The sequence below is a fragment of the Oryctolagus cuniculus genome, chromosome 5 (assembly GCF_964237555.1).
Source record: "Oryctolagus cuniculus chromosome 5, mOryCun1.1, whole genome shotgun sequence".
Classification (NCBI taxonomy): Eukaryota; Metazoa; Chordata; class Mammalia; order Lagomorpha; family Leporidae; genus Oryctolagus; species Oryctolagus cuniculus.
In genome coordinates, this window is record NC_091436.1 from 147854013 (window position 1) to 147869491 (window position 15479).

Genomic DNA, 15479 nt, shown 5'->3' on the forward strand with positions numbered 1-15479 from the left:
TACTAAATGTTTTTTCCTACTAAAGAGCCACTTTCCCCAAAGGTTAAGGAAGCTACTAGGTTCTTTGGGAATCAAAACGGGATTCAAGCGCAACTTCGCCTAAGTATTTAAAACTCCCTGTTCCCTCTTTTGTAAACGCTTAGAAATAGTAATAATAAATAAACAGTGAGGTAATGTTTATGTAAAGCGATTAGCAGAGTGACTGACAATAAGAGTTACGTAAAAGTTAGTTATGAAGAGATTCTAGAATCCAAACACCTATGAATGTATTTTGTCTGGAATCCAAGAAACTTATTAATCGAATTAAACCGGAACCCGGCGCGTTCAGCAATGACGCAATTTGACCTCTCCGGGACACCGTCGCCGAGCATGCGTAAATAAACGTGGCGGGACGTGGGTGTCATGGCGCGCTCCATGTAAAGTCCGTAGTTTCTGAAGAGTGTTGATTTGCTTTCGTTTTGGGCCGGTTGTTAATTCCTGACTGCAAGGTAAGACTGCCGAGTAGATCCTAGCAGGGCGGAGTGGAGTCTGAGGCCCTTTAATGGCGAACCTTTATTTCTGTATTTTCAGTCTTGGGCGATTTGCTTATTTGTTCCGCAGTTAGAAGGGAACTCGCCAGCTGGGATGGGGGAATGGGAGGCAGATTGCGCTGCCGGCAGTGAGGAAGAGGTCTTTGACCTCAGATGTTAGGAGATCTCTTCTTAGTGGTTAGATTTAACTTCATTGTTCTCCCACTTTCTACGCTAGTGAACCTGTGGGAAGTGGCAAGGGCTTCAATCATCCAACTTTCACAGAGATATCTTATGAAGAATTTAAACCGAAGTTGGCCAGAGGAGCAGCTGTTCTGCTCTTTCACTTTTTGTTCTCCTGTACTTAGGGAATCTTGCGGATTCTCGGGGTAACACGTGTCTTTGGGTGGACGGTGATCCGGGTGCCTGTCCCGGTGCCTGTTACTGTTTTGTAGGAGCTGCTTACACGCATTGCGCTGACGTGTTGTAGTGTGGGGTGGCACCTATTCCTAGGGTCAGAGGCTGGATCACCGGCTTGGCAGATCGCGGCACACCTGTCTGTTAGCAGTAAGCAGCAGTGGTGTGGAACTTCGTTAACCCTACCCTATAAAGCTGTCTGGTGAAGTCTGATTCCTTTTAGGTAGTTTTAAGTCCTTACACTGGTTTTGTAAGCTTGCTGGGTGCTTGTTTTTTGTAATCAGTTTTTATTTTCCAGACTCATCTTTCAAGAGGACGTGAGACTAATTGCTAATAATCAAGGTAGATTTTAAACCTTTTGAGTGGCATATTACAAATTAGAATGTGAAGAAAGATAGCTTAATTTCTTGGCAAATTTACCACTATCATTTCATGGAAACATGATTTTCATACCACTAAATCCAAGACATATTTTCTTTTCTTTTTTTATAAAGATTTATTTATTTATTTGAAAGAGTTACACAGTGAAAGGAGAGGCTGAGAGAGGTCTTTCATCCGCTGGTTCACTCCCCAGTTGGCTACAACAGCTGGAGCTGTGCTGATCCGAAGCCAGGAGCTTCCCCCGGGTCTCCCACGTGGGTGCAGGGGCCCAAGGATTTGGGCCTTCTTCTGCTTTCCCAGGCCATAGCAGAGCTAGATGGGAAATGGAGCAGGTGGGACTCAAATTGGCGCACATATGGGATGCCGACATTGTAGGCGGCGGCTTTACTCGCTATGCCAACAATGCTGCCCCTTACATATTTTCATTTATATTGCTTAACCTTTCATTTTCATTTAGCAGCACTGATTGTGTCTGCTTTCTGAATATGCACCCCCCACCTTTTTTGGGGGGACTTCTGTGACCCCGATTTTCTCTGCTGGCTGCTTCTTAGTTTCCATTATAGGTGGTTCTCCTGGGCAGTTAAATTTGGAGTTCTTTATGCCTTATTTTGTATTTTGTCTTCTAACTGGTCTCATTCTCCCTGGGTAATGGTGATGTAAACCACATGCTATTAATTTTTTTAAAGATAATTATTTTATTTGAGAGGTAGAGTTATAGACAGTGAGCAGGACAGAGAGGTCTTCCATCGGCTGGTTCACTCCCCAGATGGCCGCAATGGCAGGAGCTGTGCTGATCCGAAGCCAGGAGCCAGGAGCTTCTTCTGGGTCTCCCATGTGGGTGCAGGGGCCCAAGGACTTGGGCCATCTTCTACTGCTTTCCCAGGCCATAGCAGAGAGCTGGATTGGAAGTGGAACACTTAGGACTAGAACTGGTGCCTATATGGGATGCCAGTGCCGCAGGCAGAGGAATAACTGGCCCCAACCACATGCTATTAATAATGTCATTATCTTTCTTGTTATACCATTCACATGGATGTGAAGTAATATACCAGGTATGGTTTGGATGTCCTTGCTGGATTTTCTTGTGCTTGTCAGCCATTTTCATATTTTCCTTGGAGATCTGTCTATTTAAGTCATTTGCACATATTTAAAGTTTTAACTTATTTGAAAGGGAGACCCCTCTCTCTATCTTTACTCCCACTTACTGGTTGATTCCTCAATTGATGGCAACACCTGGGGATGAGCCAGACGGAAGCCAGGAGCTGGGAACTCTATCTGGGTCTTCCATGTGGGTATCAGGGTCCCAAGTACTTGAGCTATCATCTGTTGCTTCCCAGGGCATTCATTAGCAGGAAGCTGGAATTTGGAGTGGAGGTGAGGTGTTCTGATAAGGGATGAGGGTGTCCCAAGTGGTGTCTTAACTGCTGCACCAAATACTTACCCTGCCCATATTTTAAATTGCATTACTTGTCTTTATTTTTGAGTTGTGTTCTTTATATAGTCTGATATTCAACAATAGCCAGATACATGATTTACCAGTATTTTCTTCTTTTAAAGATTTATTTATTTACTTATTTGAAAGGCAGAGTTACAGAGATGGGGAGAAAGAAAGAGAGATCTTCCATCTGTTGGCTCACTCTCCAAATGACTGCAATGATTGGGGCTGGGCCTGGCTGAAGCCAGGATCCAGGAACTCCATCCAGGTTTCCCAAATGGATGGCAGGGGTCCAAGCACTTGGACTATCTTCCGCTGCCTTCTCTGGCACAATAGCAGGAAATTGGATCAGCAGTGGAACAGCCAGGACTGGAACCAGAGCACATATGGAATGGTGGCGTTGCAGGCAAGCAGCTTAACCCATTGCACCGGCCTCCTATGCCGGCCTCCACTATTTTTTTCTGTTGTATGGCTTTTCATCGTTTTCCTTCCCTCTCCCCCTCCCCTCCCCCTCCCCCTCCCCCTCCCCCTCCTTTTTTCTTTGACAGGCAGAGTTACACAGTGAGAGAGAGGGACAGAGAGAAAGGTCTTCCTTCCGTTGGTTCACCTCCCAAATGGCCGCCACGGCTGGCGCGCTGTGCTGTTCAGGTGCCAGGTGCTTCCTCCTGGTCTCCCATGTGGGTGCAGGGCCCAAGCACTTGGGCCATCCTCTGCTGCCCTCCCGGGCCACAGTAGAGAGCTGGACTGGAAGAGGAACAACTGGGACAGAATCCAGTGCCCCAACGGGGACTAGAACCCGGTGTGCCGGCACCACAGGTGGAGGATTAGCTGAGTGAGCTGCAACGCCAGCCTTTTCATTTTTTGGATGGTGTCCTTGAGATACAAAGTTTTATTGTGTTTTATTTTGTGTGAAAGGCAGAGTTACAGAGAGGTAGAAGCAGAGAGACAGAGAGAGGTGTTCCATCTGCTGGTTCACCCCCTAAATGGCCGCAACAGCCAGAACTGGGCCAATCCGAAGCCAGGAGCTTTCTCTGGGTCTCCAATGTGGGTTCAGGGGCTCAAGGACCTGGGCTGTCTTCCACTGCTTTCCCAGGCCATAGCAGAGAGCTGGATCAGAAGTGGAGCAGCAGGGACTCCAACCTGTGCCCATCTGGGATGCTGGCACTGCAAGCAGCAGCTTTACCAGCTATGCCATAGCGTCAGCCCCTGAGGTATAACGTTTTTAATTTTGATAAAGTCTCGTGTATTTTTTGTTTGTTGCTTTGGCTCTTGGTGTCATCACTAAGAAACTAGTGCTTATTCTAATGTGAAGATTTATGCCCATAATTTCTTCTGAGTTTCACAATGTTCTTGAATTTAGGTCTTGTGGTGTGTGATTGGGTTTCAACTTCATTCTTTGCATGTGGCTGTGCTCTTGTACTGGATCGCTTGTTAAAGAGACCAGTGTTTCCCCCATTGATTGTCTTGGTATTTTGATAAAGACCAGCTGACCAGGTAGTATTGTCTTGACATGCATTCTAGATGATTTTTATGTAAGAATATCTTTAGGACGATGATCCTTAAACTTTAATGCAAAACAGTCTTGTTAAAGATTGTGGACTTTACTCAGATACCTGATTCAGGACATCTGGAGTGGAGGCCCAAGAATTTTCATTTCTAAGAAGTTCCTATGATGCTGCATCTATTGTTCTAGGAACCACACCATCAAAACCACTAATCCAGAACATTGGTTTGCAGCTGTAGCCACATGCATGAAAATTACTGCAAAGGAGTCTATTCCCAGAGATTGATTTAGCTGGCCTGGTGCTCAGTTGTTCTTAATTTTCAAAAGCTCCTCAGGTGAACAGAATGAACACACAAGACTGAGAGCCTCTGCTGTGGTTCTTAGTTAGGGATGTTCAGTGAAATTACCTGGGCAGTTTTTAAATTAATCCCTGAGTTCTACTCTTTGAGGTTCTGATTCAGAATGGAGCCTGAGTATGTGATGTTATAAAGCTTCCCTCATTCAGCTTGGTAACTGCTTCTCTAGGGTTTTGCATCTTCTATTCTTTGATCATTTCCTGTATTTCCTCTTTCATTGGCTGTTTTTATTTCCACTGCTCTATCTTTGAGAAAAAAACTTTAAAAAATTTATTGAGACACACAGAGAGATCTCCTGTCTTCTGACTCATTCCTCAGATGCTCACAATGATTGGGGCAGGAGGGAGGGTGGGAATTCAATCCAGTTTCTCAGGTAGGTGGTAGGAATGTACTTCTTGCCTCCCAGGGTGTGCATTAGCAGGAATCAGGAGATGGAGTTGGGAGTGTACCCCAGGAACTCCAGTGTGTAACACAGATGTGTGTCTTAACCTGCATCTTAACTGCTAAGTCAAATGCCTGTCCTGAGAAAACTATTTTTTATCTAATCCTGTTGTTCTCTTTAGCTGGTTTTTCTTTTATTCTCAAATTATCATTTCCATATTAGTTATTTTAAGACTCTGCTGGGTTAACAGTTGCTTTCACTAGTTTGTTCAAGGTGAAAACTTAAACTTATGGTGATGAGTGAGGTTGTTTAAGTGCTTATGATATACAGCTAGGTTTAGGAAACTCTGATTTATAGTTATCTCCTCTGTCTCCCTAGAGTGGATTTCTGGAAATGAAGCTACTGGGTCAAAGGATGTACATGTTTTAAAATTTGATATGCCCAGGTTGCCCCACAGAGTGGGTATACAGTTTACCATGCTTTCAGCCAACAGTAGAGTTTTGGCTAGCCTTTTTTATCAGTGAGGTAGATGAGAAACAACTCACTCTTTCAATACTTGTCATGAGTGTAGTTGACCATTTGTTCATATCTTTATTGGTGATTTGTCTTTCTTAAGTGAATTGCCTGTTTTTTCTTTGCCTATTGTTTCCTGGGATGTGTTTACTTCATGTCACAGTAGATGCTTGCACTGTTTGTGCTTTGCCAGTGAGGCACAGCCGTAGTGGAAAGAGTATTCTTGGTATTGACAGGAGGCCTAGGTCCTAGTTCTAGTTCTAGAAATGTTAAGATCCAGTGCCGGTGCTGTGGCACAGCAGGTTAAAGCCCCTGCCTGTAGCGCATATGGGCGCCTGTTTGAGTCCTGGCTGCTCTACTTCCATCTAGCTCCCTGCTAATGCATCTGGGAAAGCATTGGAAGATGTCTGAAGTCCTTGGGTCCCTGCACCCATGTGGGAGAACTGGAAGAAGCTCCTGCTTTGGATCAGCCCAGTTCTGGCCGTTCTGGCCATTTGGGGGCATGAACCAGTGGATGGAAGACCTCTCCCTCTCTGTTTCTGCCTCTCTCTAACTCTGTATTTCAAATGAATAAAAATCAATCTTTTCAAAAAAATGTTCAAATCCTTTAGCTTCTCTGGTCTTAAGTTTTGCAACATGAGCTTGGCAGTATTCCCTACTTGCCCACCCCAATGATGATATAATTTGTGGAGTGGACATAATTCCTCTTCTTCCATTCTATTTCCCTACAGTGGATCCATGCACGTTGTATATAGATATAAAAATTAAAAAAATGCAGCTTTAAATATGTCATTCAATTAGTCATAATTCTTTTTTAGTAACATTAGTTACTAATTTCTTTAGTAACATTCAGAGGCAGGGCCTTGTCTTAGTCTTTCTCACTTACCTTAATTATTTCATAGGATGATAGTGATGGCTTAGGCATCAACTAAAACTGGCCAACCAGTATAAGAGTTTCTTTGTTGGGGCAAGCATTGTGGCGTAGCAGGTAAAGCTACCACCTCCAATACCTGCATCCCATATGGGTGCTGGTTCATGTCCTGGCTGCTCCACTTCTGATCCAGATCCCTGCTAATGGGCTGGGAAAAGCAGTGGAAGATGGCCCAAGTTCTTGGGCTTCCGGTATCCACATGGAAGATCTGAAAGAAGCTCCTGGCTTTGGCCTGGCCCAGCCCTGGCTGTTACGGCCATCTGGGGAGTGAACCAGTAGAAGGATCTATTTCTCTCTGTTTCTCCCTCTATCTCTGTAACTCTGTCTTTAAAATAGATAAATCTTTTAAAAAATTCCTTCTATGTTACAGAAACCTTAGCTAAATTCAACTTAAATATGCATCGTATTCATTCATTTAGTCAATAAATATTGTGTGCCTGCTCTATGTGCTAGGCATTGATAGGGGTATTAGACACTGATGAAAAGAGAAGCTATCGTTGTGCTTATAAAGCTTACATTGTAATGAGAATCTCACACACATATAATGTATGCATACCGTGTAAGGTAGGTAAATGCTATGACAATGAAGTATAATGCAGGGTTGTGGGTGGCTTAGTGAAAGCATGTGGGGAGGCTTGGGCAGTGTGGTCAGGAAAGGCCCTTCTGAAGAGGTATCGTTGGTATAGCTAGGTGGACAGCAAGCCCTGTAAATATCTTGGTGGGTAATATGCCACTTGGGAATAGCAAGTGTAAGAATCCCTAAAGGAGAAGCTAGTTTGGCAACCGCAAACATCTGAAATGGGAGTTCATTTGGGACAGCTGGGACAGAGTAGGACGTGGCAGAGGGATTAGCTGGGTCCCTATCTTATTGGACTGTGCAGTCCATAGTAAAGTAATAATAATAAAAAAGCGATTTGAGAACCTGTGGTGTGCTAAGCATAGCTCTAGGCACCTGGGCTAAAGCAGTGAACGAAGCACACGGGAACCTTAATCCTTACAGAATGTATATTCTAGTAGAAAGAGTAAGAACAAAAGGAAAGAATACATAGGCAAGTGTTTAAGCAGGGATAGGGGAAAGGAAATGAAATGACATTCCTGGATCAAAGGACATGTGTGTGGGAGGGGGAGGTTGAGGTGGCTTCACTGATGACATTTGAGCAAAGTCCTGAAGGGCATGGGTGAGTGAGTCATTCAGGGCTCTTGAGAAGAGCCTTCCAGTCAAGAATATGGCCGTGAAGTGGGTGTGTGCCAGGTGAACAAGCCAAGAAGCCTGTGTGAGTGAGTGCGGAGAAGAGGATGGTGGGAAATGGGGTCAGAGAGGCAACAGAAGGCTGATCGTGTATGTCCTTGCGGATCTTTGTAGTGTAGTGGCTTTTTTTTTTTTTAAGGTTTTATTTATTTGAAAGGGAAAGTTACAGAGAGAGGGAGAGAACAAGATCTCCATCTGCTGATTTCACTCCCCAAATGGCCGCAACAGCTAGAGCTGGGTTGATCTGAAACCAGGAGCTTCTTCTGGGTCTCCCATGTGGGTGCAGGGGCCCAAGCACTTGGGCCATCTCCCACTGCTTTCCCAGGCCATAAGCAGAGAGCTGGATGGAAAGAGGAGAAGCTGGAACGCAAACTGGCGCCCATATGGGATGCTGGCACTACAGGCAGAGGCTTAGCCTACTACTCCACAGTGCCGGCCTCAGTGTAGTGGCTTTTTACTCTAGGATGGAATACCACTGAAAAGGGCTGACCGGAAGCTTCTGATGAACTTGGGTTTTTAAGGGGTCCCTGATTTCTGTGCTGAAAATGTTCTTGGAATTGAAGAAGTAGGGAAAGTAGGCATTGCAGTAATCCAGGGAAAAGTAGCAACAATACAGACAAGGCGCTGGCACTTGTGAGTAGTCGGCTAAACCTCTGCCTGCAGCTCCGGCATCCCTTATGGGTGCTGATTTGTGTTCCGACTGCTCCTCTTCTGATCCAGCTCTCTGCTATGGCCTGGGAAAGAGTGGAGGATCGACCAAGTGCTTGGGCCTCTGCATCCACGTGGGACACCCGGAAGAAGCTCCTGGCTTCGGATCGGCCCAGCTCCTTCCTTCCAGCTGGTAGAAGACCTTTCTCTGTCTCTCCCTTTCTCTCTCTGTAACTCTATCAAATAAATACATCTTAAAATATGGATAAGATGTTGATTTGGAGCAAGAATGTAATAGTGATTGTAGGTGCAAATAGATTCTAGATATATTTTGAAGGGAAATCCAACAGGATTTTGTTGGTGGATTGGATTTATTGTGAAGGAAGGAGAAGTTGGGGATGATTCTAGGATTTTTGGTGTGAGCAGGTAGAAGATTGAAATTGATTTTAAATGAAATTGGGGAAAGTTGTGAGGCTTTGAGGTGGGGAAAGGATTAGTGGCTCTGTTTCTGACTTTTAAAGTTGAGACTAATTATTAGATATTCTAGCAGGGGCGTCCTCCAGGCAGTTGGACATCTGAGACTGAAGTTCAAGGGAGGAGGGTGGCTGGTTATATGAGCACAGCGTTGATATTTCAAGGTTCTGGGACTGGATGAGATCACATAAGTAGTGCCTGTAATTGGAGAGGAGGAAAGTCCCTGTAACAGAGCCAGGGGGACATCTCAGTGCAGAGTCTGGGTGAGGAGGCAGGACATAGGAGACGAGAGTACTGCTCCTGTAGAAGGAGGAGAGCTAAGAGTGTATGGTGTCCCAGAAGCTGGGGAAGAACATGCTTCAAGGGGGGCATGGTCTATAGTTTTCCAACTCAATAGTGACTCAACAGTGACTGAGAACTGATTGTATAGAGCGTTGGAGGTCACTGAAATCAGGACAGACAATTTTGGTGGAGTAATGGGGGTGAAAGCCTGGTTCAGAAGAGAAAGGGAGTGGGAAATTGGAGACTGTAAGTACAGACAGACAGCTTTTGCAGGGAGTTTCTCTTTAAAGAAGAGAAATGTGGTAGAGATAGGAGGAAAGGGGATCAAAAGAGATTTTTGCTTTTGTGTTATGTTTTTAATGGGCACATACGGTGTGTATGAGGTACAGTGGGGATGTTTCTGTACAGTGTGTAATGATCAAAGTGGCCATTGACATTTCTATCACCTCAAGTATTTGTCATTTCTTTGTGTTGATAACTTTCAGAATCCAATCTTCTGGTTAATTAAACGATATACCATAAATTGTTAACCAGTCACCCTGCTGTGCTATAAAACACTAGAACTTACTCCTCCCATATAACTGGATTTCGATATCTATCCTCTTGCTATCCTCCTTCCTACCCTCTGGTGACTTCTGTTCCACTATCTATGTCTATGAGAGCAACCTTTTAAATTTCCAAATATGAATGAGGAAATGTGATATTGTCTTTTTTTCACCTGGCTTATTTCACTTCACAACCCCCAGTTCTATCCATGTCACTGCAGATGACAGGATTTCGTTCTTTTATGTCTGAATGAATAATAATCCACTGTACATAGCACATTTTCTATATCCCTCATCAGTTCATGGCTGCCTAGGTTGATTCCATATCTTGTCAGTTGTGAATTGTGCTGTGATAAACATGGAGGTACAGATGTCTCTTCAACAGACTGATTTCATTTTTTGGATATATACCCAGTAGTGTGATTGCTGGTTCATATGGGAATTCTATTTCTGCTTTATTGAGGAACCTCTATTCTGTGCTGTACAATGGCTGTACTAATTTACATCTCCATCAACAATGTACGAGATTTCTTCTTCCTCTTTGTCCTGCAGAATTTGTTGTTTTTTGTCTTTTTGTCAATAGCCATCTTAACAAGGGTAAGATGATTGATTTTGATTTGCGTTTCTCTGATGGTTAATGATGTTGAGCAAGTTTTCGTATGCTTGTCGGTCATTTGTATGTTTTCTTGTTGGTCATTTGTATGTTAAAAGTGATTCCAGGTCACTTAAATATTTATTTGAAAGGCAGAATGATGGGGGTGGTGGTGGGGGGTGGGGTTGAGACAGAGAAAGAAAGAGATCTGCCACCTGCTGGTTTACTCCCTAATTGTTGGGCCTGAGCCAGGAGCTAGGAACTTCTTCCAGGTCTCCCATGTGGGTGGCAGGGGTCAAGCACTTGGGCCGTCCTCTGCTGCTTTTCTAGGCACAACAGCTGTGGGAGCTGGACTGGAAACAAGCAGCCGCCACTCTGACATGAGATGCCAATGTCATAGGCAGTGGCTTAACCTGCCATTTCCCAATCTCAGCCCCTATTGAGGTCATTTTTAAAATATTCTTGTGCTGTTATTTGAATTCTGAGTATATTCAAGGTATCAGACTCTTGTTGGATGAATAATTTGCAGATATTTTCTCCCTTTTGTCAGTTGTATCTTCATTATGTTGAATGTGTTTTATCCTTTTTTGTGCATGTGTGTGTAAAATTTATTTGAATGGCAGAGTGACAGGGAGAGACAGAGAAAGTTCTTCTGTACACTGGTTCACTCCCCCAGGGCCAGTCCAGAGCCACGAGCCTGGAACTCTATCTGGGTCCCCCATATTGATGGCAAGGGCCCAACTATCCATCATCCACAGCCTTCCCAAGCACATTAGGAGGAAGCTGGAATGGAAGTGGAGTAGCTGGGATTGGAACCGGTACTCTGATACAGGATGTGATTATCACAAGTGGTGGCTTAACCCACTGCTCCACAACAGCAATCCTGTTTTTGCCTTTTAAATGGAAGATACAATATATTTATTTCCAGTTGGTAATGATTCAGCAGAGAGGCAGGCAGTTAGTGATGATGAAGGAAAAAGGATTGTTGCTAGAATTTTGTGCTTGATTGGTCAGGGGAAGGGCTGCTGCTGGTGAGGTGGATGGACAGTTCATTCATTAGTAACTGACTGGAAGGCAGAGCATGTGGGCAAAGAACCATTTCCTAGAGGAAAAGGAATTTATCTGTGCAGAGTGTGGGAGGGTATTTGGAGGTCTGCATCATTCGGGCCTTCTGTTTTTAGTCCTATCATTGCTCAGGAGGGGAAGATCTATGAGAAGTGGATTTCCAGAAAATTCCCAAGATAAGTGAGTTTCAAGTTTTAATCCATTTCTTCATAGTCTTTAATAATGTGCACTGTGAATCTCTGAGGAGGCAGGATTTCCCAGGTTTTTCTTTGACTACAGAAGAATTTTTAAAAAATTGATAGCTAATATTTTAAACAAAACAATCAATTTGGGAAAGACTAACCTGGTTCATTTCAGCTTCTTTAGATTATTGAGTTGGCTGGGGCTCTTGTATGTTAGAGCTGCCCTAATCAGCTCAAACTAATTGAGCTACAGAGGGAAATTACTGGCTCACATGACTGGACAGAACAGGGCTTCAGGTGTTGGTTGGACCCAGATGCTCAAAAAATGTCAGTCTGGTGCTTTATCTTTCCAGCTCTTACTAGGCTTCATTCCTTAAGTAGGCTTACTCCCTGTGGCAGGCAAGGTGGTTGCTCGTGTCCCCAACTTGGCAGTCATTTAACTTAGCCACTTCAGTGAAAAGAGAAGCCATCTCTTCCATTAGCTCTGGCATAGAAGTCCTCTCAGTGATTCTGATGGGCGGGCTTGTCACAACTGACCCTGCATGTACCTGTGGCCAGGAGCATGGGTTATTGTGTCAGACTTGGGTTCTCTGTCTCATTCCTTTTTTTTTTCCCCTCTTAAAAAAGCTTTATTTATTTATTTGAAAGGCAGAGATGGAGAGAGAGAGAGAGAGCGGGGGGATGGGGAAAGAGAGGGACAGACAGATAGATACCTTTTATCTGCTGGTTTACTCTCCAAATGGCGATGGCCCAGGCTGGGGCAGGCTGAAGCCAGGAGCTTCTTCCAGGTTTCCCATATGGATGCAGGGGCTCAAGCACTTGGACCATCCTCTGCTGCATTCCCAGGTGCATTAGCAGGGAGCTGGATCGGAAGTAGAGCAGCCAGAACTCAAACTGGTGCCACAGGCGGCAGCTTTACCTGCTACACCACAGCATTGGCCCATCTGTGTCCCATTGCTGTGACTAGCAAAGGGGAGGCCTGAGATGAACAAACCCAACATGATTACCTGGTATACATATTATTGACAATTTGGGCATTTATTGATTGACATTTGGATTATTTCTAATTTTTTGGGAGAGATTTATTTTTATTTATTTGAAAGGCAAAGTTATATATAGAGAGGAAGAAGCAGGGAGAGAGAGCTTCCATCCTCTGTTTCAATCCCCAAATGGCAGCAATGGCTGGGGCTGGGCCAGGCTGAAGCCAGGAGCCAGGAACTTCTTTCTGGTCTCCCACATAGGTACAAGGGTCTAAGCACCTGGACCATCCTCTTCTGCTTTCTCAGGCACATTAGCAGGGTATTTCTAATCTTTTATTAGCACAATATAAATCTAGCTGAGATATGAATACAGATTTGTCTGATTCACAGTGTGTGGTTTGTCATAGTTGTAAAGAATATACTACATGATAAAAATAAGCCTGGTTGGAAGTCACGGTGTTAATTGAATGATGTAAATGGAAAGATTCAGCAAATGAAGAGGAGGAAAATTCATCAGAAAAGTTTGTGGTTGCCTGAAAGAAAACAAGGTCTTAATATTGTGGTTCAGGTGATTCAGATGAGAAAGAGTGGTCATGAAGAAGGCAGTAGAGTATGGCACAGGGTGTGTGCTGGGACTCATCAGCATTGCATCCTTGTTTTCCTTTTTGGGCAAATTCCCTTCTCTGTGTTTCTGTTAGCTCATCTTTACAGAGAGGATGATAATACCGTCTACATCATACCATTGTTGTGAGTGGTTGATGAGATGACCCTGGAGAGGGCAGGCTTCATTTCTGGAGATTCTGTTAGTAGTAGTACATCTCCAAGTGTATGGGATTCATTTTCCTTTTCCAGGTAGTGTTTTCTGTAATATTTTGTTTTAACCTGATTATAGACTCACTTGCCTCCCTGAAAATTATTAAGTTGTACACTTTACCTAGGTTTCCTCGTGGTAGCATCTTGCAGAACTGTACATCAGAGAATCACAGGCAGGATGTTGACATTGATGTAGCTATGATACTGAAGATTTCAAAAGATCCTAGATGTTGTCCTTTTACAGTCACACCCACTCTCCTTCCACTTCATCCTCAATCCCTGCCAACCACTCTCCCGTTCTTCCTTTCCTTAACTTTGTTATCTCAGGTATATTGTATAAATGGGACCACATTGTATGTGACCTCTTGGGGTTGAGTTTATTCACCCAGCATCATTCTCTGGAGATTGTTCCGGGTTATGGCATTCATTTTTATGGCCGAGCAATATTGTAGGGTATGACTGTACCATGTTGTGTTTAACCTTTTACCCTTTTAAGGCCATCTGGGTTGTTTACAGATTTTGGCTACAAAGAAAGCTGCTATAAACATGTTTTTGTACAGGTTTTCATGTGAATATAAGCCTTTATTTCTCTTGAATGACACTCAGGAGTATACTTGCTGGATTCCATAAGTAGCTTTTTTTTTTTTTTTTTTAATTTTTTTATTTTTTGACAGTGACAGTGAGAGAGAGACAGAGAGAAAGGTCTTCCTTTTGCTGTTGGTTCACCCTCCAATGGCCACCGCGGCTGGCGTGCTGTGGCCGGCGCACCGCGCTAATCCGATGGCAGGAGTCAGGTGCTTCTCCTGGTCTCCCATGGGGTGCAGGGCCCAAGCACTTGGGCCATCCTCCACTGCACTCCCTGGCCACAGCAGAGAGCTGGCCTGGAAGAGGGGCAACCGGGACAGAATCCGGCGCCCCGACCGGGACTAGAACCCGGTGTGCCGGTGCTGCAAGGCAGAGGATTAGCCTAGTGAGCCGCGGTGCTGGCCCATAAGTAGCTTTTTAAAGGAAATTCCAAGTTCTCTTCCCAGGTGCCTGTACCATTTTATTTTCCTACCTGGACTGCAGGAATGATTCAGTTTCTTTGCCTCTTTGCCAGCGTTTGGTGTTTCACTAATATTTCTTATTTTGTCCTTTTACGAAAATGAGTTGGGCCCGTTGTGTGGGTCTGTTTCTGGATTCTGTGATCTGTGTTTCCATTTCCCGACATTACCACAGTCTGGATTATTATAGTTGTCTAATAAATCTTAAAATCAGGCAGACCAGGGGTGGTGTTGTGTAGTGGGTTAAGCTGCTACCTGCAATGTGGGTATCCCATATGAGCACCTGCTCAAGTCTCAGCTGTTTTACTTCCTATTCAGCTCCCTGCTAATGCTCCTGAGAAAATAGCAGAGCATAGCCTAAGTACCCGGGCCCCTGCCACCCACTTGGGAGATCTGGATAGTTTCTGGCTCCTGGCTTCAGCCTGGCTTAGCCCCAGCTGTTGTGGCCATTTGGGGAGTGAACGAATGAATAGAGGATCCATTCTCTTTTACCTTTCCATGTACATTTTAGAACAGTCTTGTTTATATCTATAAAAAGAAATCTCACTAGGATTTTAATGAGAATTGTTTTAGACTTGTGTATAGGATTGGTCTCCACTGAACACAGCAAGACAAGTTGGTTAGTGAGTTGGTTTGAATGTTTAGGGTCCCTTCTTGCCTTGGCTGTGTTGGGGCACCTTATTATGGAGGAGGGGCCAAGGGTCCCTACTTGGCTTTTGTGGGTTGCTTGGGGTGACACTGCAGTTTTGGGTCTGTTTTTGTGTGGCTGGAATAGAACAGTTACTCTCTATAAGTTTTCTGTCTTGCTAGGCAGCCTCTTTTTTTTTTTTTTTCTCCTAATTTTTGATGAGAAAGCAAACTTGCTGGAAGCTTTTCTTGTCTGTATCTGTTGGCATTTCTGGATTGCTGGCTTCTTCAGCTACGAGTTTGGGATGTAAGTCCCAAGGATCCTAGCCAGTCTGCCGTCTTCTCTCGAGTTTTCAAGGTGGTCTTGTGTTTGTTTTATGTATAATGCCTCAAGTTTTAGTTGAGCTTTACAGGAGGGATATAGAAGAGTGTGTCTACTTCCCTGGAAGCTGTGTTTGAATTAAATTTTTTTAAATAATTTTGAACGTTCAGGAGAGTTGAATAGGATAATGATTACCAATGTATGTATTTTCTATGTTTGAGTTGTAAAT

At 44.1% G+C, this 15479-nt stretch overlaps 1 protein-coding gene across 3 annotated transcripts in view; it reads left to right on the forward strand.

The window, feature by feature from the left end:
* The first annotated feature begins 303 nt into the window (after positions 1-303).
* CDKAL1 (CDK5 regulatory subunit associated protein 1 like 1) overlaps positions 304-15479 on the forward strand; it is a 729763-nt gene continuing 714587 nt past the window's right edge. For 2 of the 3 annotated variants that reach the window (XM_008262511.4, XM_051855824.2), the window contains exons 1-2: positions 304-488; positions 1225-1268. The gene's annotated coding sequence lies outside the window, so the exon portion shown is untranslated. The remainder of the gene's footprint in view (positions 489-1224; positions 1269-15479) is intronic. The other variant, XM_002714231.5, reaches the window with a different exon arrangement.